Source organism: Lynx rufus, unplaced genomic scaffold (genome assembly GCF_022079265.1).
Source record: "Lynx rufus isolate CCGP_SWC_20201006 ecotype Redwood Valley unplaced genomic scaffold, mLynRuf1.p SCAF_1, whole genome shotgun sequence".
Taxonomy (NCBI): domain Eukaryota; kingdom Metazoa; phylum Chordata; class Mammalia; order Carnivora; family Felidae; genus Lynx; species Lynx rufus.
The window spans coordinates 144,366,532-144,388,174 of NW_025814823.1; the positions used below are offsets into that span (position 1 = coordinate 144,366,532).

Consider the following 21,643-nt stretch of genomic DNA (forward strand, 5'->3'; position numbering starts at 1 on the left):
AGTAATATAACACTTCAGTAAAATTTAACAAAATGTGTATTTTATATGCCAAACTGCTGCAGCGGTTTTAACTCTTCATTTATCAGGGATCGTCTGGTGGAGAAAAAAACTATGACTATTTTTTGTTGCTGAGTTAATGTCAATCAAAACTAGTTTAGTTTTGAGCCCTCAAAGGGGGAAAGTAAACTTATCTCTGGACAGCCTTCTTTTATTTAGAAAAATAACCCGTTGAAATGGGCCCTTTAGTAATAATATATAAAGCAAGTTCACAGGACATCTTAACCCAGAGTTGGGCTCTGGAGAGTTGGAATCCTGGATCTGGGTTGCCCTGTACCCCACCCGATTTTGATGGGAGATTGGAGGGTCCCAAGGTGGCAAATTTGGATGAAGGCACAGATCTCCTATCCTCTATTAAAAAAAAAAAAGTTTTTATTAAAGTATAGTACATACTAAAAGGTGCACATTACACAAGTTCAATGATTTCGCACAAAATGAAGCATCTTTAAGATCAAGAGACAGAACATTACCAGCTTCCCAGAAGGCTCCCTTATATTCTCTCTTTGGAGGGGGCAGGGTACTGCCTTCACTCAGCATAGATTATTTTTGCTTATATTTGAACTTTACAGCAATTGAATCATACAGAATGTACTCTGCTGTCTGACTTTCTTTCACTGGACATTGTGTTGAAGATGCTAACTGTCCATGGTCATAGTTTGTTCATTCTTTTTGCTGTATAGTGTTCCACTGTGTAAATCTAACTAAATTTATTCATTTTGCTACTGATAGACATTTGGTAATTCTCAGGTTTGAGACTTTATAAATCATGCTGCTAGGAACATTAAAGTCAATGTCTTTGGTGAACATGATGTATACATTTTTGTTGGGTACATACCTAGGAAACATACATACAGACATACATATATGTTCAGCTTCTATAGATATCATGGAATAGGTTTTCAAAGTAGATGATCTAATTTTCACAGTTTAATTAGTTTCTTTTTGCTGCTTGTAACAAATTACCACAAACTTAGTGACTTAAAACAACAGAAATTTTTTATTTTAGAATTTTGGAGGTCAGATATGCAAATTGAGCTTGCCTTTTCCAGTTTCTAGAGTCTGGCTACATTTTTGGCTGGTGGCCCCTTAACTCCAACCTCCAATCTCAATTTCTCTTTCAACTTGGCTGCTGTTGTCACATCTTTTTCTCCCCCTGCTTCCTTCTCTCCCCTTGACCTTCTTGCCTTACCCTTCTAAGAACCTTTGTGACTATATTGGGCCCACTCAGATAATCCCATCTGAAGATCCTTAGTTTAATCACATATGCAAAGTTTCTTTTGCCATGTAAGGTAACATATTCATAGATTCCAGAGACAAGAATGTGAACCTTTTTGGGGGCCATTATCCAGCCTACTACACATAGCAGGTTATTGAAACCTACTATATTGGATGGATAGAGAGAGGCTGGACTGCAACGAAAGAGAGAGAGGGAAAGAGGGAAAGGAAGGAGGGAAGGAGGAAAGAGAGTGAGAGAAAGGAAAGAAGAAAGAAAGAAAGAAAGAAAGAAAGAAAGAAAGAAAGAAGAGAAAAGAAAGATAAGGAAGAAAGAAAGGAAGAAAAAAGAAAAAAGAAAGAAAGATAAGGAAGAAAAAAGAAAAGAAAAAAGAAAAGGAAGGAAGGAAGAAAGAAAGAAAGATAAGGAAGAAATAAAAAAAGAAAGAAAGATGCAGGGAAGAAGGAAGGGAAAGAAAGGCAGAAAGAAAAAAGGATGATGAAGCCTGGAGATTCAATTCACTTGGAGGATTGGCTCTGTTGCCCTAGGGGCTGTGCCAGGACTCATAGGCAGGAGAGGGAGGCTGATGCTGGAACATTACCTCTGGCCACCACTATCCTGGCATCACCAACATGTCTGGGGCCAACGGCTTTCATTGTAGAGAATGAGAGTCTAGGTCAATTTGGGCCTGGGCACCCTGCCAAGTGAAATGTTTGGGAAGGCAGACTTTTCTCTGTGAGTGTTGGTAGCAGCAAGAAAGCAATGGTGAACAGATCACATTATGCACTGTGGGTAAGACCCCATGGTCAGCAGACAGTGCCCCCACCCCACCCATGTTGCTGTCCATCTTCCAGGTTCTGGGGACTGATCTGTTTCAGGGTTGATGGTGGAATTGTGGGGACTGACTTCCCACAGTAGGTGAGGTAAGGTGAGGATGTGATGGAATGGCAGAGCCTGCCAATCTAGGCAGGCATGCCCATGCCTTCATTGTAATTTGAATGTTAAAGGAAGATGGTTGGCTTTAACTCTCTAGACTTAAGGATCAGGACCTATAGTTTCTACCTACTTCTGAATCTAATTTTGGACCAGCAACCACACCCTCGAAGGAGATAGATGTTATTATCCCCATTGAAGGAGGTAGATGTTATTATCCCCGTTGAAAGAGATTAGATGTTATTATCCCCATTGTACCAATGAGATCACCAGGGCTCCAAGCAGCTTTCTGATTTACTGAAGGAGTCTCAGGAATGGAACCAAGAGCAGAGCAATCCTCATAGCTCTTCTTGCTGCCCTTGGCACTGTCCCACTTCCCTGGTGTGTGAGATCCACTGACACCTGAAGTGATGGGAGCTGAGAGGCAGAGCTGACCCAACATGTGCAAACCAAAATGGACACATCCTACTTTGTTGGTGATTCAGTGGGATTACCTGGTTTAATGCCTTCAAAAATAGGTTTTGGTGGGGTTTTAGGAACAAGTAATGATAGATGCATGTGTTTGATAGGCATCTTGATCAGAAATCCCTCTACCAACTTTCTGCCTTCCAGAAATGAGCTGAACACTTTGGTCTATTGATGGAACGCCTCCATTTCTCTTCAAAATGGTTGTTTGTACTACAATTCATTTACTACCTCTTTAATTCAGATCCCAAGACAGAGAAGAGATGTGTGGTTAGTCTGTCATTTTGAATTAAAAATTCCTTGTTGGGGCACCTGGGTGGCTCAGTCAGTTAAGCATCCAACTTCGGCTCAGGTTGCGATCTCACAGTTCATGGGTTCAAGCCCTGGGTCCGGCTCTGTGCTGATAGCTCAGAGCCTGGAGCCTGCTTCGGAATTTGTGTCTCCCTCTCTCTCTGCCCCTCCCCCACTCACGCTCTCTCTGTCTCTCAAAAATGAATAAACGTTAAAAAAAAACGTTTTTTTTTTAAAAATCCCTTCTTGATCATCCTCATAGTCATAATCATTATTAATTATTGTTCTCCTGGGGACGCCTGGGTGGTTCAGTTGGGGGTTAAGCTCCAACTCTTGATTTTGGCTCAGATTATGATCTCATAGTTTGTGAATCTGAACCCCGAGTTGGAGCGTGCTTGGGATTCTATCTGCACCCCCTCCCACCCCCGCTCACATGCTCTCTCTTCCAAAAAAAATTTTTTTTAATTAAAAAATAAAATAATTGCTTCCTTGTCTTAAACAGCTTCCCTCTGTCCCAGCCTCTTTGTCTTCCTTTCTATTCCTCCCCCACCCTCCAACTTAGGTTTCTCTGCCTTGACTGCTTACTTAAGTTGTTCAAGTTCCCAAGGATGGTGTCAAATCTTTGGAATCTCCTTTTACCTCACCCTTTTCAAACTTGGGTCAAGTACTTGCTGGGATCCCACAGCTCTGCTGTGACCCTGGGACCTTTTTGTGTGATTCTCCTGGATGGACCCTATTTTATAGATCCTGTGTCTTTGTCTTTCTTAATTCACTTCCTCTATTTGTTGGTACATCTCTACAGTAACTTCCTAGGAAGGGTATGTGAAAGGTAAATTTTGGAGTCCTTGCATAGCTGAAAAAGTTTTTATTTTACCCTCACACTGTTTGTTTATCTGAGTATAAAATTCTAAAATGAAAATAATTGTCCTTCAGAAATCTGAAGGCATTCCTCCTCTATCTTCTAGATCCCAGAGTTATGGAGAGAAAATCTGAAGACATTGAGATTCCTTATCTTTTATTTGGGACATGCCCACCCCCACTCCCACTCTGCCTTTTAGAAACAGGTAGGACTTACTCTTTTTCTACTGTGCTCTAAAATTTCACTTTTATTCACCTTGGTCTGGGTTTATTTTTATGTAATCTTTTAGGAATTTAGGAATTCCCTTTACATCTGTAAACTCATGTAGTTTAGTTCTGGGTAATTTTCTTGGAAATCAGTTATTAAATAGTGCAGTAAACAATATAGAGACAGAGTGGTATAAAGCACTTGATTTTTAACTTTGAAGACAAAGCACAGAAGACTTCATTACAATCGCAGGAGAGATTAACCTTTTTATCAATCTCACTGATATAGAGATAAAATTATAGATGGCAGGGGGAATGAGTGGTGCAGTTGGTTAAGTGTCTGACTTCGGCTCATTTCATGATCTCATGGTTTCTGGGTTCGAGCCCTGCGTCAGGGTCTGTGCTGACAGCTCAGAGCCTGGAACCTGCTTTGGATTCTGTGTCTCCCTCTTTCTCTGCCCCTTTCCAGCTCACACTCTGTCTCTGTCTCTGTCTCTCTCTCAAAAATAAATAAACATTAAAAAAAAGTATACATGGCAGAGCAGGGCATTAGGAGAAAGGAAGTGAATGAGGGGAGAGTGGGGTCTTTGATAGCCTCATCTTACAAAGTAGGGGGTGGTGGTGAAAATGTGCTACCTACATTTAATTGAATAGAAATGACAGATGTTAACTACTGGAGACACTGGAATAGTGACATAGCTATCTCTATGGGGGGAAGCAATGGTGTGGTGAGGCTTTAATGCTAGGGGAGCAAGCCAGGTTTGGGAGAGGGAATGACCTGTGCTGGGAAAGCAGGGAGGGGGTTAGGGTACAGCATTTAAACAGGAACCTTTTCTTGACTAATTTTTCTGCCCTGTCTCTCTCAAACTTCTTCTGACATGTTTTTGAGAGAGAGCGAGCAAGCAGGGGAGGAATAGAGAGAGGGGGACAGAGGATCCAAAGCTGGCTCCACACTGACAGCACAGAGCCCTACAAAAGGCTGGAACTCATGAACCATGAGATCATGACCTGAGCTGAAGTTGGAGGTTTAACCAACTAGCCACCCAGGTGCCCCTGATATATATTTCTAAAGAAAAAGAAAATTTGAGGTAAAATTCACACAACAAAATAAACCTTTTTATATATTTATTTTTTCAAAATAAACCATTTTAAAGTTAACAATTCAGAAGTTTCAGAGACAGTTTATATATATATATATATATATATATATATATATATATATATATAATTTTTTTTTTTTCTTAGAGAGAAAGAGTGTGAGTGAGGGAGGGGCAGAGAGAGAATTCCAAGCAGGTTCCCGGCCCCATGTCAAGCAAGACATGGGGCTCTATCCCATGATCCTGAAATCTTGACCTGAGCCGAAATCAAGAGTCAGATGATTAAGTGATTGACCCACCCAGGCGCCCCAGCGACAGTTTTTGACAGCCTTAAGTGGTGGGTCCCGGAGCTGGTGTGTCCAAGGGATAACTGTCTCCTCCTTTCCTCCACTGTCATCAATTCAGGAAAATAATTAATCTCCTCATCAATTCAGGAAAATAATTTAGTTTCAGCTCTTGAGATGCAAATATATTTTTCAAGGCCTTTTTCACTTAAGAAAAGATCCAAATGTTATCCTTTAGAGAGAGTCCTCTATAGGAGAACCTACAGGCTGAAGGCCATAGGAAAACGTTAAACACTAAGTTCCTTGTCACACTGAGCAAAACAGAGCATATTTTGCTTCCTATATTCATAATTTTCTTCCCCCTGGTTCCTTTCTGGTCACTTCTTTATGTCTCCCTCTTTCTCCATACTGTCCTAGCATAAGTGGAACTCCCGTGGCTGAGCCTTCCCCCAACATTTTTTTTTTTTTTTGAGAGAGAGAGGGCGCAAGTGAGTGAGGGGGCAGAGAGAGGGAGGCGGGAAGAATCCCACAATCCCCAGCATTTTCTAAACCTTAACATCTTAGAGTGGAGATGGGCTACTTGCTATTTCCAAGCTGCCAGTGTGTTTCTGATTCATCTTTGGGAGAAGATTGCTCTCCTGGGAAGAAAAAAAAAATGCTTTGATATGCTGGAAAGATGGTAAGTGAGGTTTAACATCTCCATTTAAGAGTCCATGCTTAAAATCTGTCAGCCTTAGACTTGGATGTGCCCAGTCTCCCAAAACTCTTAGCTGTTCACAGAGGTCCCATGCATCAGGCCTTCCTAACAGGAGGAAAGTTGCCATTAAAGAATCGCTTCATAATGGCCTTTAAAAGTTACCAATAAAGGGGCGCCTGGGTGGCTCAGTCGGTTAAGCGTCCGACTTCAGCTCAGGTCACTATCTCGCGGTCTGTGAGTTTGAGCCCCGCATCAGGCTCTGGGCTGATGGCTCAGAGCCTGGAGCCTGCTTCCGATTCTGTGTCTCCCTCTCTCTTTGCCCCTCCCCCATTCATGCTCTGTCTCTCTCTGTCTCAAAAATAAATAAACATTAAAAAAAATTTTTAAAGTTACCAATAAAATAATTAGCAATAAAATCTGTTTTATGTTCAACCCTTGGTCCTTAGGCTGCAATCCTTAGGCCAGGCCATCTTTTCCCTTGGGGGTAGGAGGTAGGCCTCTGTATCTGCTCTATATCCTAGCAGATGAATATTTAAGTGGTTCTCTTGGATTGGAGACTGAACCCTTCAGAGTTGAGAGGCCTAATTTTTTGGTCCCTCTGCACACTGACTTCTGTGATATTACAAAAAGGCTGGAATTTTCTAAAATTTAGGAGATGTTGGGGCGCCTGGGTGGCGCAGTCGGTTAAGCGTCCGACTTCAGCCAGGTCACGATCTCGTGGTCCGTGAGTTCCAGCCCCGCGTCAGGCTCTGGGCTGATGGCTCGGAGCCTGGAGTCTGTTTCCGATTCTGTGTCTCCCTCTCTCTCTGCCCCTCCCCTGTTCATGCTCTGTCTCTCTCTGTCCCAAAAATAAATAAACGTTGAAAAAAAAATTTTATAAAATTTAGGAGATGCCTAGGATTCTTTTCTTGGACTTTGTAAATGGCTTAACAAATACAACTGCAGGGGCAGCAGTGATACTGGGTTATCCAGTTTTAGGACTGCTTCCTCAGAACCTAAGTGGGTAGATCCAAATCCTTTTGTGGAATTCAGAATTTCAAGACCATGAAGAACTGCTGTGTATTATGATAAGAAAGATGGACTTTGCTGAGGGTAGAGTTGGCATGGGGGCCTGAACATGGAGAAAATAAGTACTGCACTCTGAGAAGACACAGAACAGGCCTAATGGAGAGGCCAGTTAGGGTACCCTGACTTATAGACTTTGGGGCAGTCAGGACCAGGATCTAGATTTAAGTATCAGCGAAGATGGTTTGGGCCCAGTTCAAATGTTTTTACTAAATGGGTCTCTCTCTGTAAATGTATGTGTACATATATACATGCATACACACACAAACACACATGTACACACATACACACATGTAGTATCTCGCTCTTTCTCCCCCTCTCTCTCTATTCACATAACAAAGAAATCTGTGTTCACCTCATGGTCACAAAATGGCTGCTTAACTTCTAAGCATCATGTCCACATTCCAAAGCTGAAGAAGGGTAAGGGTTAAAGGGCAAAAGATGTACACTATCTGTATCTCTCCTGTTTTTTGTTCTTGTTTTTTTTTCTTTTTTTTTTTCAGTAAAACAATAGTTTTCCTTGGTACCTGACTCAATGATTTCCCCTTAAATTCACTGACCTGAACTGGGTCATATGGCTACCTCTGCTTGCCAGGGAAGCATGATTTTTTAGTGAATTCATTGAAATTACAATAAAATCAAGGTTATGTTGGTAAAAAAAAGACAGACTAACATAAGTTTTCTCCCTGTGACCCTGGACAATTACTTAACCTCTTGGTTTCCAGGTTTCCTCCTCTGGAAACTGGAAAACTGGTCCATAATGTGCCTATCTCAGAGGATTATTATGAAGATGAAATGAGTTAATTTTTATAAATCACACAAAATATAACACTATAAAAGTGTCTGTTAAATGCATTGATAAAGGGAAGAGTGTACACTGGATGGGGATGAGTAGGGCCTCCCATTAAGCATGGCTTTTCTGCATAGTAATTCTCTTCTGCAGTAACAGTCTCTTGAATGTTACAAGCTGATGGTAGCTCTCCTTCAGGGATTATGGGGAGGGCTGCTGCCCTCACTTGGCGCAGGCAGTTGGCAGCAGCCTGGAAAAGCATTGCAAGGTGGTCTGTAGAGAGTGAGCCGGGGGCTAAACTCCTTAACGTCGCAAGGCACAAGAGTAGTAGCACAGCTGGAGCGGGGATACCGCTACCTTCCCCAACATCCCTTACAGCTACTGTGACCATGTGACTCGGCTTTTGCCAATAGAGTGAGTGGAAGTGAAATGTGTGGAAAGGAAAACCCCTGGCCTTTGCCTTCTGCTCCTCTCCCATCCAATGACAGTGATGGCCATGCTGGAGCTCCTCTGTGAAGCTGCCAGGAAGCCTGTATCCCCGAATGACTGAGTGATACAGGCCCACCGGTTGACCTAGAACACCTACACTGAACTATTATGTGAGAAAGAAAGAAATTTCTATTTTTGTTTGAGCCACTGCATTTGGGACTTATTCATTCCAGCCTTTTACCTCAACTAATACATTACTATCATAATTTAAACTATTTAGGAAATAACAAAGACTACCTATGCAGAGGGGAATTGAGAGGTTGGGGTATAGTGATGGGAGGGAGTTTCGTTTTATTTTTACTCCATCTCTACAGTTGCTGAAATTTGAACCATATAAATGTAATACTCAAAATCTTAAAAAATTTCGGGGGTGCCTGGGTGGCTCAGCAGGTTAAGCATCTGACTTCGGCTGGGGCACGATCTTGTGGGTTCATGGGTTTGGGCCGGGCGTGGACTCTGTGCTGACAGCTCAGAGCCTGGAGCCTGCTTTGGATTCTGTGTCTCCCTCTCTCTCTGCCCCTCCCCTGCTCACACTCTGTCTCTCACTCTCAAAAATCAATAAACATTAAAAAAAAACTATTTAATAAAAAAGTAAAAAATTTCAACCCAACTTCAATTGAAACAGCTTAAAAAAATATTTAGTTAACTAGAGATGTCGATCCTTCACCACAGTGGTTTGTCATTGATTGGCACTCAACCAGCATTTGATTCCCCTATCCATGAATCCTATGAGCAGGGAGAGGAGAAAGGTGGGGGGTAAAGCTGGCAGAAAGGAGCAGCCAGGTGAATTCGTGAGTGGGAGGCAGACTTGCCTGTCTCCACCCAAGACCTCTCATCTGGGTGCCGGCGATTGGACTCCTCATCCCCCAATTGGACTGGGCATCAGCATGAAGGAGGTGATCCCTGCATGCAGATTAATGCCACTTCCATTTCCTGAGCATCCTATGTGCCAAGATGGTATCTTTTAGTAGGAGGCACTCCGAGAGGCTTGTCCTGAATTTTTGCTTGGATGAGCAAGGTGACATTTTGTACCATTTGAAGGAGCATTCAGTTTTCATCTCTGTGACCTGAGTTGACTTTTCCTGCCTCCTATGTTTTATGTTGGCCTGAAAGAATGGCTTATTATTTTTCCAATTGATGATTTCCAACAAAACTCCCATTTAAGAGACAAAAGGAAAGGGGCAGTATAATATTGAGTGACTTTCTCCTTTGGGACACAACAGAAGTTACTTATTTAATGTGGAGCTAGGGAGGGCATTGTGTGATTGATAGTTCAGAATTTTCTCAAAATCTAATGAATATTTGAAATGATCATTTTATTCTTGCTTTTTGTTTTCTTTTACCATACAATGGCTCCTTTTATAAGCACTGCCCCTGGGAAAACACTGATAGCATTTTCCCCTCCTACGTGCCCTTGAACTCAGTGTATTTTTCCCAGGAGAGTTTCTCAGTTGAAATATTTGGTAAATTAGTAACAGAAAAAGGAATCAAATACTTTCAGAAATCACTTTTTAATAGTTTGAAAGTTAAAACATTAAAAAACTAATAAACTGTTGGTACCAATTTAATGATCTCAGTTTAATCCTCCCCTTTGGTTCTCAGTTGCCCACCAGACTAAGCTTCATGCTGGTCCCTGAGGGTCCCTCATACATTGGTAGTAAGGCCTTCCTAGCCTTACTACCCGCCATTCCCTGTGGGATTCATCCAGAGCCACAGCCAGACTGGGTGCTGCTGGTTCCTGGGTGCACGCGGCCCACGACTCTCCCCTCAGATGCCATCTTGTCATGAAGTAACTTTCCCCTTCAACCAGGGGCTGCAACCACACTTTGTGGATTTGGGTCCATGTCGCGTGGAGTTAGTGGCACAGGGCTGATCTTAACCATCTTTGCAGTTCTGCAGCCTCTGACCTGGCCCCGGCACATAGTAGATGCTTATGAGTGTGAACTTCACTGAGGGGCTAAAGAAACAAACCAAGGCCAGACACATCTCTGTCAAAAAATGTGCGCTCTGACAGGGCTGACAAACCACAACCCATGGGCCAAGTCTAGCTGCTGCTTTTTTTTTTTTTTTTTTACAAGGCTCATGAAATAAGAATGCTTTCATATTTTTACATGGTTGAAAACAATCAAAAGAAGTAGAATATTTCATGACATTTGAGAATGACACAAAATTGAAATTTTAGTACTCATAAATCAAGTTTTATTGGAACCCAGCCACACCATTAGTTTACATCTTGGTTGTTTCTGTCTTCCCACTTTCACAGCAGAGTTGAGCCATTGCAACAGTGATCATATGGCCAACAAAACTTGAAATATTCACTGTCACCTTACAGAAAGTTTGCCAGCCCCTGCTTTATAGGCAGAGGTCTTTGAAATGGAAATGTTTGTTTTTGGTCTCTTCCAAATCTATGGTTGTGCTAGAAGCATAAATGGCTATTATTTCTCTGTTTTTAAAATACTATTTACCATTTCAAAATTTTCTGAGTAACTGCCCTGTGTATAATAAACCAGAAGTATTCATTTCCTGTCACCCTCAAGAACATTCAATAGAGGTACATTCAGTACAGGTGGGAGGTGGCTCTCTGGAGATATGGTGACAAGCAAGATAAACAGAGTCTCTCCCCTTGTGCTGTTGACTCTAATGTGTGGAAAATTCAACAATCCATAATATAAAGTATGATCATTGTTTTGATAGAGAAGTTAGAAGGCACTCAGAAAACAGAAGGCAAGAATACCTTAGCTTGTTTAGGTAGCATCAGGGGAGACTTCTCAGAGGAGGTGACATTTTCAGTGAGACCCGAAGGATAAGTAGGTATCATATCAGTGAAGAGTCTTTTACACGGAGGGAGACAAGCTTCAATCTTATTTAAGCTACTGTTATTTGAGGGTCTCTGTTACATGCATGCAAACCTGTATCATAACGAATACATCTTTTTTTTTAAAAGATTTTATTTTTAGGTAATCTCTACACCCAATGTGGGGCTCGAGCTCACCCCAAGACTGAGAGTTGCATGCTCTACTGACTGAGCCGGGCAGGCGCCCCCGTTCTTCATACCAGAACAGACACTTCCTTAAGCAGTTGGCAGGACCTGCTTCTCCTGTGGGAAAGGGAGTCAGAGCCCCTGGGTCGCCCAGTGCAGGGAGGAACTTTGCGTTCCAGGATATGGGACTCTGGGATGCTGGCTGCTTATTTCTCTTTAGGGAGGTTTTCTTTGGCCTCTGAATATCTTAAAAACGTAACAAAAGCAGAAGGCCTCTTATGTGCTGATACCACTGCATTTTGTCAGACAAGTTTCTCTCTGAGTTCACTGTTCATTCTGGAAGACTGTCTCAATCCTTGAGCTCCTTGGCAAAACTGTCTTCCCATCTCTTTTCTACACCGCCCTTCCACATTGGCCGTGGAAGGGGTCCCACTTAATGACAGCAATCTCGTGGAAGCCTGCTTGCCACTTTGTTTTCAAGGTGGAAGAATTGTTTCTGAGGCTTAATGGATTTACTTTGGAAGGAGGCTGAGAGGACTTAGCTCTAGTGTCTCTGCTGACATTTGTCACCGAAATTTCAGGTCACTCAGCCATCCCAGCTGATCTATAAAGCCAGGACAATGCAACATCTTAGGGAAATTAACACCATCTCTGTGAAGAACTTTAGACCAGGACTAAATGCCAGATATTATTTTTTACTTTAAAAATCAATGACAGTGTGTGCTCAGAATGAAGATGTGCTTGCTTCTTCCTTCCAGTGATTCATTGTTCATTCCAAGTACTCGCTTTGTCATCCAGAGAAGCCATGTAAATAGGAAAAGCAGCTCAATAAATTAGTCAGTATCCTGATGAATATGGTTTCATTAACTGGACCAATCACTGATTCACATAAATCAATGAAGTGATCAAATAATGATGGAATAATCTATCAGCTGTAAACCTCTCCAGAACATAATCAACCTCTTACAAATGCCTCCAAAATGTGTTAAATTTATAATCACAAGTGAGAAAAGTGTGTAGTTAACATTTGTCATTTTGGTTGTCCAGCATCCCAAAACTCCTCCTATTTGGGTGAGTGCAAGATAAATGGAGCCCAGGATCAGGTGTACCACTCCGGAAGGTGAAGAGGAGCAGATAATCCTGCTTTCGACTCCTTGGACCTGTGTGTAGACATTTGACCAAGGCTCAGCCAATCAGAGACTCTTCCCAAGACTTTGGCCCTTCAGGGAGTGATAACAAAGCCAGTGATAGTTAAAGATCATTCAGAGTGACTGGGTGGAATTAAGACTTCAGTGAATAGTGACACGTATCCAGGGCTGATGGTGCCAGTGCCAGCACCCTATACTGACTGAACCTCTGGTGGGGTATTGACTGAGCCACATCACCCTGAATTCCTGTTTCCAAGATGAACTGTCCAATCTTCCAGTATCTTTCCAATAAATTTCTTTTTTGCATCAGTTAGCCAACATTGGTTTTATTATTTGCAAGAACACTGGCTGTTTCATATGCTGTGTGAGAATAATATACATGCTATTATTCTGTACCTGGTCCAGTTCTAGACCAGGAAGAATTAATTTTAAAACAACAGTTACTTTAAGGGTCCAACTGACAGGAAAGCATGTATTTTACAAAGAATGTTGAGTTGTAACATGTTTGTTCAGTGCACTTAATTGCTGCTCACTCTTTGAAAGGACAAAGGACCAATCAGAAACAGGCCACAGTCTCCAAGAGCCTGACAGAAAGGCAGTGGTATTTTAGAATTCAAAGGGACCTTTGAAACCATCTCAGCCAAACCCCTCATTTTACAAATAAGAAAATTGAGATTCAGGCTGGCCAAATGATTTACCCCAAATTGCATAGCCAATTATGGAAGAGCAGGGATTGTAATCAGTCACCCACTCCTGGAGAATTGTTTTATTTGGCAGGAAAGACAGGCAGGGTGAAGAAGGGAGTGGCAAAGAGAGGTATCTAGTTTGCAGAACTGGGATCACGAAGTGTGTTTGGTCGCAAGGCCAGGGCAGTCACAGGACCGGATCGTGAGGTCAGAGGGTTCCCACATAGAAAAGCTGGCTGCATGTTGAGATGCTGCTGGAATGCAGGGTTGGCTAACAGCATAGTCTCAGAGCTAGAGCCAAACATGAATCTCTCTTCTCATCCCTGAAATGTGTAGACAAGGAGTCTAAGTGTTTAAACACTTAAAAAAAAAAAAAAAAAGAAAGAAAGAAAACCCTATTGGAACTTGTCACTTTTTCTGAAACTCTGATGAATATAGCTGTCACTCCTGAAACTTTGATTCCCTCTTTTTTTGGTCTTTATTCTGACATGCCTAGTAGAATCTCATTGCAATTGGACCTGTCACCAGTCGGTGACACTATCTAGTTCTTAGGTAGATCTATCACTTCAGTTTGAGGTGTTTGCTTTACTTGTTGTGGGGCAGATATTAGTTATATGGACACTCCCACTCCCCAAAAGAACTAATAAACCGTTTGGGAGGATGGAATTTGACTCATTTAGGTTTGAAAATCAACATGTAAAATAAATGTGCTTTCTCAAGCATCGCTGCATGATACAGCATGCTTTTGTGTTACGTTATTGACAGATGGGATGTCGATAAAAAAGGTACATCAAAGCACTGATGTACCTCAGGATAACTCATCTCTTCTGTATGCTATAGCCATTTAGAATTGCTTTTTGTTTATCATTTGATATATGCCCAATACAGATCTTCTTACTCTGTTTTAAACTTACATTGCTGCATGAACAAAGGACCTGCAATGAAAAACAAAAAACTGTTTCCAAACCAAGCAGGCGATCCTGCAGGGAATGGGGGTGTTCCAGAACAGAGAAAACTAGAGAATGCATGCAAAAGTGGGACAAGCCTTAGTGGGAAAAGTCCAGCCCATGTTATGCCAGGACAAAGGAGAGTTGAAACAAGAACCATTTCTGCAAGGCTGAGGTTGTAGCTCCTGGTTAACAAATATGGAAGGAAGAAAGAAAACTAAGAAGTGACCACCTGGTTAATATAAAATATTAAAAAAACTTTTTTTAAACTTTGAAAATATTTGGTGAGCATTTTTACAATGTAAAATAGTAGTGTGGTGAAAATAACTAATTGTTACATTCTGCATTAAAGAAATGTTTAGGTGATAATAACTAATCATGGTACAATAGGATTATTTGATGGTTTGTGGATTTAAGTTAAGGATGTTCTATTTCTTTTTGTTTTTTAATTAAATTTACATTGGGTTGAAGGTAGGAAATATGAGCCTCTTTTTTTAAAGTTTATTTATTCATTTTGAGAAAGAGAGAGTGAGAGTGTGCATGAACATAGGGCAGAGAGAGAGAGAGAGAGAGAGAGAGAGAGAGAGAGAGAATCCCAAGCAGGCTCCGTGCTATCAGTGCAGAGCCTGATGTGGGGCTCAATCTCACGAACCGTGAAATCATGACCTGAGCCAAAACCAAGAGTTGGAGGCTTAACTGACTGAGCTCAGTGCTCCAAGGATGTTCTATTTCTTAAAGAATGGGGAGATTAAGAACTAGAAAATTACTAAGAATTAATATCCCTTTCAGTTTTGTTTCCAACTCAAACGAAATGATTTTAAGGCAGGAAATGTTAAAATGAACTATGAGGCATTCATACCAATGTCATAGAATCCGTATCTTCAAATTCTGTGGAAAAATACCTGTGTGTCAAGGCTCCTTGAAAAAGAATACCTTGTTGTTGTTGTTGTTGTTGTTGTTGTTGTTGTTGTTAGAACCCTTTCTAGTGGCTGAGTTTTAAGTGTTCCTTGACCCCAGTTAAGATTGATTATGTTTGTGACTAGGTAAGAGAGTTCACCCAGAATATTACCAAAGCCATACTTGGTGCAGTTTTCAAGATCTTATGCAAAGTAAGACAGGGATTGAATTCTAATTTGCAAAGACTAGGAAGATGTTTCCAAGATCCTAATAGATTCTGGTTTGCCATCTTGACTAGCATTCTGTAAGGAGTTCCTTAGTGTGGATGCAGTTGCCCCTGGGCAGGTCATTTCTTGGAAATGGACTGGATGCATTCCTTCTTCTAATCCCTTGCTTGCCTATTTTGTCCCTCTTCTCCACTCCACATTTCTAAATCTTACAGCTCCTTGGAAACCCAGGGGACCTCTTCCACGGAACCTGTGCTGACCATCTTAACCACTATGGCATACTCCTTTTGTGAGCTCCTATAATATTTTAAGTAGTAGTCATTTGATCCTTAGTTTGCATGTGGACTACTCTTTATGTGCCTTCTTAGTAAAATGCCAGGCTCTTTAATGTTCAGGGTCATATCTCCCACCTCTCAATCGCCAACAGTGCCACCTCAGTGTAGGCAATGAGCACTGGATGACTGATTGACAGCCCTACTCAGCATGGTGGCTTATTTTAAATTCTGCAGAGAGAAAAAAAAAACCTAGCGTGCAGAGAAAGAGGGCTGCCTTCAGATTTCCAAATCCAAACTCAGCCTGAGGCTCATGTTGGGATTCCCTGTTAGCTTACGTTGACATGAGAAGGCATCTATTACTTGTCTTACAAAGACACGTGGACCTGACAGAATGACATAAGGTTCTGGAATGTGGTTGTAAAAGGCAATGTATAACTTCTCAGGTGATCACTGATTTGAACAGGAAGCCTTGGGAGCACTGCAATTGAATAAATGACTCAGAAAGCTTTTACTGAGAGTCTTAAATGTAGGGCAAGGTATGGGAATATAGCAGATGCTTTCAGTACTGATGTCACATCCCCTTGAGCCACCTCTAATTTCAGTCAGGCCCCATAACCTAATAGTGACGTTGAGAATGTATCCTTTAAAGAATTTTCATCCTTTCCTGCTTTATTCTCTCATTTCTGCTTCTTAGGATCACATCCCAAATAAATTACTTGTTTCTAGACCTTGTTTAGGCTTTGTGTTAGGGGGAACTTGAGCTAAGAGAGAGAGATATATAGGATATGGTACTTGCCCTTAGGGATCTTATAAATTTAGATGGAGTATTTGGACACATATTCTTGGATACAATAACATGAAAATAAAAGGCAGATTTCAATTTAATGACACACAAGTAGTACAGAGTCTAGTCCATTATGACTGATACAGATTTTATGAAATTTAGTAATAATTCTTCCAGCTCTGATAGTTCTAACTAGGAAGACTTGGTTCTTCCAGAATTATTATCTTTTGATATTTTATTAATCTCATATCTTACTAAAGCATTCTGTTCTTAGCTGAATATGAAGACGTGGGATTGGGTACATTTTGTACTATATCCTTGGTGATCTGTAATTATATCCTGTCATTCAAATGCTAGTCTATTCAACTTTACAGAGCTTAAACATCCCTTAACATTTTACTTCTCCTAATACTAAATGGAACACTTAGGTGTTCACAAAATTATCCTGGAACATGTCATGAGAATAAACAAAATGAATTGAAGTTATCATTTTGTACTTGGGGCCAATTATTTTAAAGGAAAAAGACAGGGAACTTAATTTTTTCACTGCAAGACTAATATAGCACTATTTTTGAAAATTGGGAGGTGAATAAATACATCATTGATAGAAATATATATAGAATATATCAAAGCTTGTTATTGTAATTTTGTAAATTTTTATGATTGACCATATTATAGATACATTTTTAACACAATTGTAGCACTCGTAAATTTTGTATTAAATTCTATATGGAGCCAATTTTGGAGCTTTAAGAAGTCATTTTGAGAAATTTTCTGGTCACATATACTACTCTGGGATTATAGGCTGTCACTATCTACCAGACAGAGTTCGGTCCCCTTTCTTGAGTCACCTATGTCTTCTAGCCTCTTTTATTTTTTATTTTTTTAAATTTTTTTTTCAATGTTTATTTATTTTTGGGACAGAGAGAGACAGAGCATGAACGGGGGAGGGGCAGAGAGAGAGGGAGACACAGAATCGGAAACAGGCTCCAGGCTCCGAGCCATCAGCCCGGAGCCTGACGCGGGGCTCGAACTCACGGACCGCGAGATCGTGACCTGGCTGAAGTCGGACGCTTAACCGACTGCGCCACCCAGGCGCCCCTTCTAGCCTCTTTTAGATAAGGGAATCTTGGTTGCCATGTTTATAAAGGAAGTCATAAAATTTCTTAAGATATCAAGCTTTTAAAATATCGCAATGATTTTTTTAAAGCTTTGTTGAAGAGAAATATGTGTCCTGAAAGCAGGGCATTGCTTGGATTTGCATTTCAGAGTCCGGGCAAGACCTTTCTTTCCTGCTAGATTTTAATTTTTTTCCAAGCCTTATGATAATAAGAATTTGTCTTCAGAGATGATGGTAGGCCTAAGTTTTGGTCTTTTACATTTATTTTTCCTATGCTTTCAGTGAATTTTTACTATGAATACTCTTGTCCTTCAATTCTAGGGGCTTTCACGATTTCTTTGATACTTTGTTTCCATTTTCTCTATTCTACTTTTTGGATCTTGTATTCTTGGCATATTAATCCTCTTGGATTCATCATGTGTATAATTTCTCTCCTATTATGCAACTTTTTGTCTTTTCTGCTTTTGGCAGGATTTTCTCAGATTTATCTTTGAACTTTATAAGAGATTTCTTTCATTACTAACATTATATTTAAATTTTTTATTTATTAGTTAATTTTTAACAACTGAGACTTACTGAAAATATCAAAAGAAAGCATTTCATACACACAGTTGCCAACAGAAATAGGCAGCTCAGTAGAATAATAAAAAGTGGCTTATCAGGCTGTTTGTTGAATGGAGTATGCCACTAAGGACGCTTAAGTGTAGCCATGATACCTTTTTTGTTGTTGTTGAGAACTAACATCATATTTTTTAACTTCCGAGAACTCTTTTTTTGGCATCTGAATATTCTTTTTCTATAGCATCACTCTTTTATTTCACAGATACGTTATCTAGTTTAACCTAAGGCTATTATTAATAAGATCATTTTGAAATTCTCTTCTTTTCATTTTCTCTGAGTTCATATTTTCCACCTCACACTCTCACAACTTTAAATCTAGTGGAAGAGAGTCTTCAAAAATATAAGCAAAATTCCCAGAGTTTGATTTATGGCCTCTGATTGGCACAACTTGGGCTACTTGCTCATTATTGAACCAGTTATTGTGTAGGGCAATGCAGCTTTTTTTAAGTTTATTTATTTATTTTCAGAGAGAGAGAGAGAGAGAGAGAGAGAGAGAGAGCGCGAGAGAGAGAGAGCAGGCTCCCTGCTGCCAGCACTGAGCCCGATGCAGGGCTCAAACCCAGGAACTGTGAGATCATGACTTGAGCCAAAATCAGGAGTCAGTAGCTTAACAGACTGTGCCACTCAGGCAACATTTGGAGATGTCATTTTCATGGTTGGTTGGGAGCGGATCAATGTTCTTCCCCTAGAACTAGACAGAGATCAGCTGTGTTAGAACTGAAAGTGAGAGATGAGTAATTTTCAAAGAAAACGAGGAGGTTGTTTCTAGGAAGAGAGTCCATGGATATCAGATGGCCGAAAAATAAGACACATTCAGTACAGCTCCTGGCATAGGGGTTTCCTCTCAACAACCTGGCCCAGAGCTCAAAAGGCCAGTGTCTGAATTCCTGCAGTGACCAGTTACTCACAATTTCAAGGAATCCAGTTAATATCCAGACGATACTACTTTTTAAGGAAGTCTTACATTATGCCAAACCCTAGCTTCCTTCAGCTGTCATCTGTGATGGCTGCACCTTGGAGTTATGTGAAGGCAGCACTTAAGTTCCCAGGTCTTTCTTTTCAGACTCAGCATCTCATGTTGCTATAGCTCTTCCTCACCTGACAGCATTTTGAATCCTTTTTCTATCTTAGATCTTCTCTTTTTTCCTCTAGTTTTGGGCATTTTGCTGTAGCATGAGCAGTCTAGAGTACAGAGTACCATCAGGCAGTACAATTGATTCAAATTGGTTTCTGAATGTAATCTAAGATCAAGTAAAGAATTTCATTTATTCACTTAATATGTATTGAGCTATCACTATAATGATTCTTAAACCTCTGATGCACACTAGAGCCACTAAAGAAACTTGAAAATCCTTGCAGTGGAGCTCACAGGTCCACACCCTGCCCTTGCTGCGGTCCCCATCCAGGGCCCTCACTGTCAGAGTAATCTATTGTGGTGCTTGAGGCTACAAGTGTAAGTATCTTAAGCTCAAGAAGAAGTTAGAAGATGATGTCCCCAAATGCCTGGACATCTGCGGCGAGGGGACTCCCCAGGCCACATGCTTCTTTGAAGTGATGGTACCAAGGAAGTTGGTTCACTCCAAGAAGACAGGTGATGGCTACATGGACAAGGAGAGCAAATTTCTGAAGCTGGTGGCCGCCATGAAAGCCAGCTTGGCTCAGAGCTAATGTGCCCTGAAGGCAGAGTCCAGTGCCCTTGGGCCAGCCCCTTGTGGCAGACGCTTCAAGATGGGAAGGACTGAAATGTCTTGTGGGTGCATGGTCTCTTTCCCTGATGTCTCTGTGGCTGCTGGGTGGGGGCAGAGACAAACCCTGGTCCTTGTGTGTGTGTGTGTGTGTGTGTGTGTGTGTGTGTGTCCATGTCCCTGAGAGGGTAGCTCTGCACCCTCCCTTCCTTGCTTCTTCCTCTCCCTGCTTTTCCCCTTCTCCTGGCATCTCCCAGGCCCTGGCTACTCTCTGGCATTCCGGGTGGTCCTGCTTGGGGCTTCTGTCTCAGGGGGTGGCCAAGAGAGGGATCTGGATGAGTGACTTGCAGATTTCAGCAGTGTTGGCAACAGTTTACTATTCAATAAGCATTGGATGAGTTAAACAAAAACAAAAAAAAAAAAAAAAAAAAAAAGGAGGAGGAGGAGGGGGAGGAGGAAGGGAAGAAGGAAGGAAGGGAGGAGCTTGAAATTCCTGATGCCCAGGCCACACACCAGACCAAAATTGGGCTCTCTGGGATGAGGGGATGAGAACTCAAGTATCACTACTTTTTTAAGCTCCCCAGGGGATTGTGATGTGCAGCTAGAGTGGAGAATCACTTCTCTACTATGTGGCAGACCTCCTTAAAAATATAATCTCCATTCTTATGGGTTCCTTTAATGTATATTTTTCAGAAAATGAATTAAAACAATTTTTTAATGTTTATTTTTGAGACAGAGAGACAGAGCTCGAGTGGGGGAGGGGCAGAGAGAGAGGGAGACACAGAATCCGAAACAGGCTCCAGGCTCTGAGTTGTCAGCAGAGAGCCCGATGTAGTGCTGGAACCCCTCGAACCACGAGATCATGACCTGAGCCAAAGTCGCATGTTTAACTGACTGAGCCACCCAGGAGCCCCATTTCAGGAAATGAATTTGAGGCTTATTTGCATCATTTGCCTCTGACTAAGCTTATTCACTTTCTGCATAGGACTGTTCATCAAGTCACATCAGGGAAAGCAACCTGGGGCAAGATAAGCCATTCGGCCAATATGTAATTATTGAGGTTTCTGAAAAAAGTGATTATGTTAATACTAGGTAAAATCTTACTTTTACATAATTTTCTCAGTTTGGCTGATAACTCCTAGGGGATAGTGTCTGAGTTTATTTAATTGACCTCACACTGCATCAAGAGTAACGTTATGTTCTGGTGAAAACTTAAGAGCTTTTGGAATTATTTTCAACCAAAAAAAAATGTAGTGAATTAGAAACCATCTGTGAAGCTGCTGAATTTTATAGAAAAGGCTTCATTTAGACTGACATTTATCTTGTAATGTGGCAGTAGAAAAAAATTCTGAAACATTTGCAGAACAAAGGTTAAGGCCAAACTTACTCAGTGTGATGTTTATAAAGCATAAATCTGCACAGAAGAGGGTAGATGTATTATTTATGTTTAAGTACGTGTCTATTGTGTGCTTTAAAATCTCATATTAAATAAAGTAGATTGACGGAGGAAAAAGGGAAAAGAGGGAGGTTGAGAATAGGGAATGAAGCAGGTCTCCTTTCATTTCCTGACTTTAGTTTTATTTATTTATTTTTAAAGTTCATTTATTTATTATGAGAGAGAGAGACAGCATGAGCAGACAAGCAGCAGAGAGAGAGAATCTCAAGCAGACACTGCATGAAGCCCAATGGCAGGGCTTGAATTCATCATGAACTGTGAGATAACGACCTGATCTGAAATCGAGAGTCGGACACTTGACTGACAGAGCCACCCAGGTGCCCCACACATTTCCTGACTTTAGGACACTTCTGCCCATTTTTATTTTGAAT

The 21,643-nt window shown here is 41.1% G+C and overlaps 1 pseudogene; it reads left to right on the forward strand.

Moving 5' to 3' along the window:
- Nucleotides 1-8,447: 8,447 nt before the first annotated feature.
- On the forward strand, nucleotides 8,448-19,799 carry LOC124509793 (selenoprotein W-like; annotated as a pseudogene).
- Nucleotides 19,800-21,643: the final 1,844 nt, after the last annotated feature.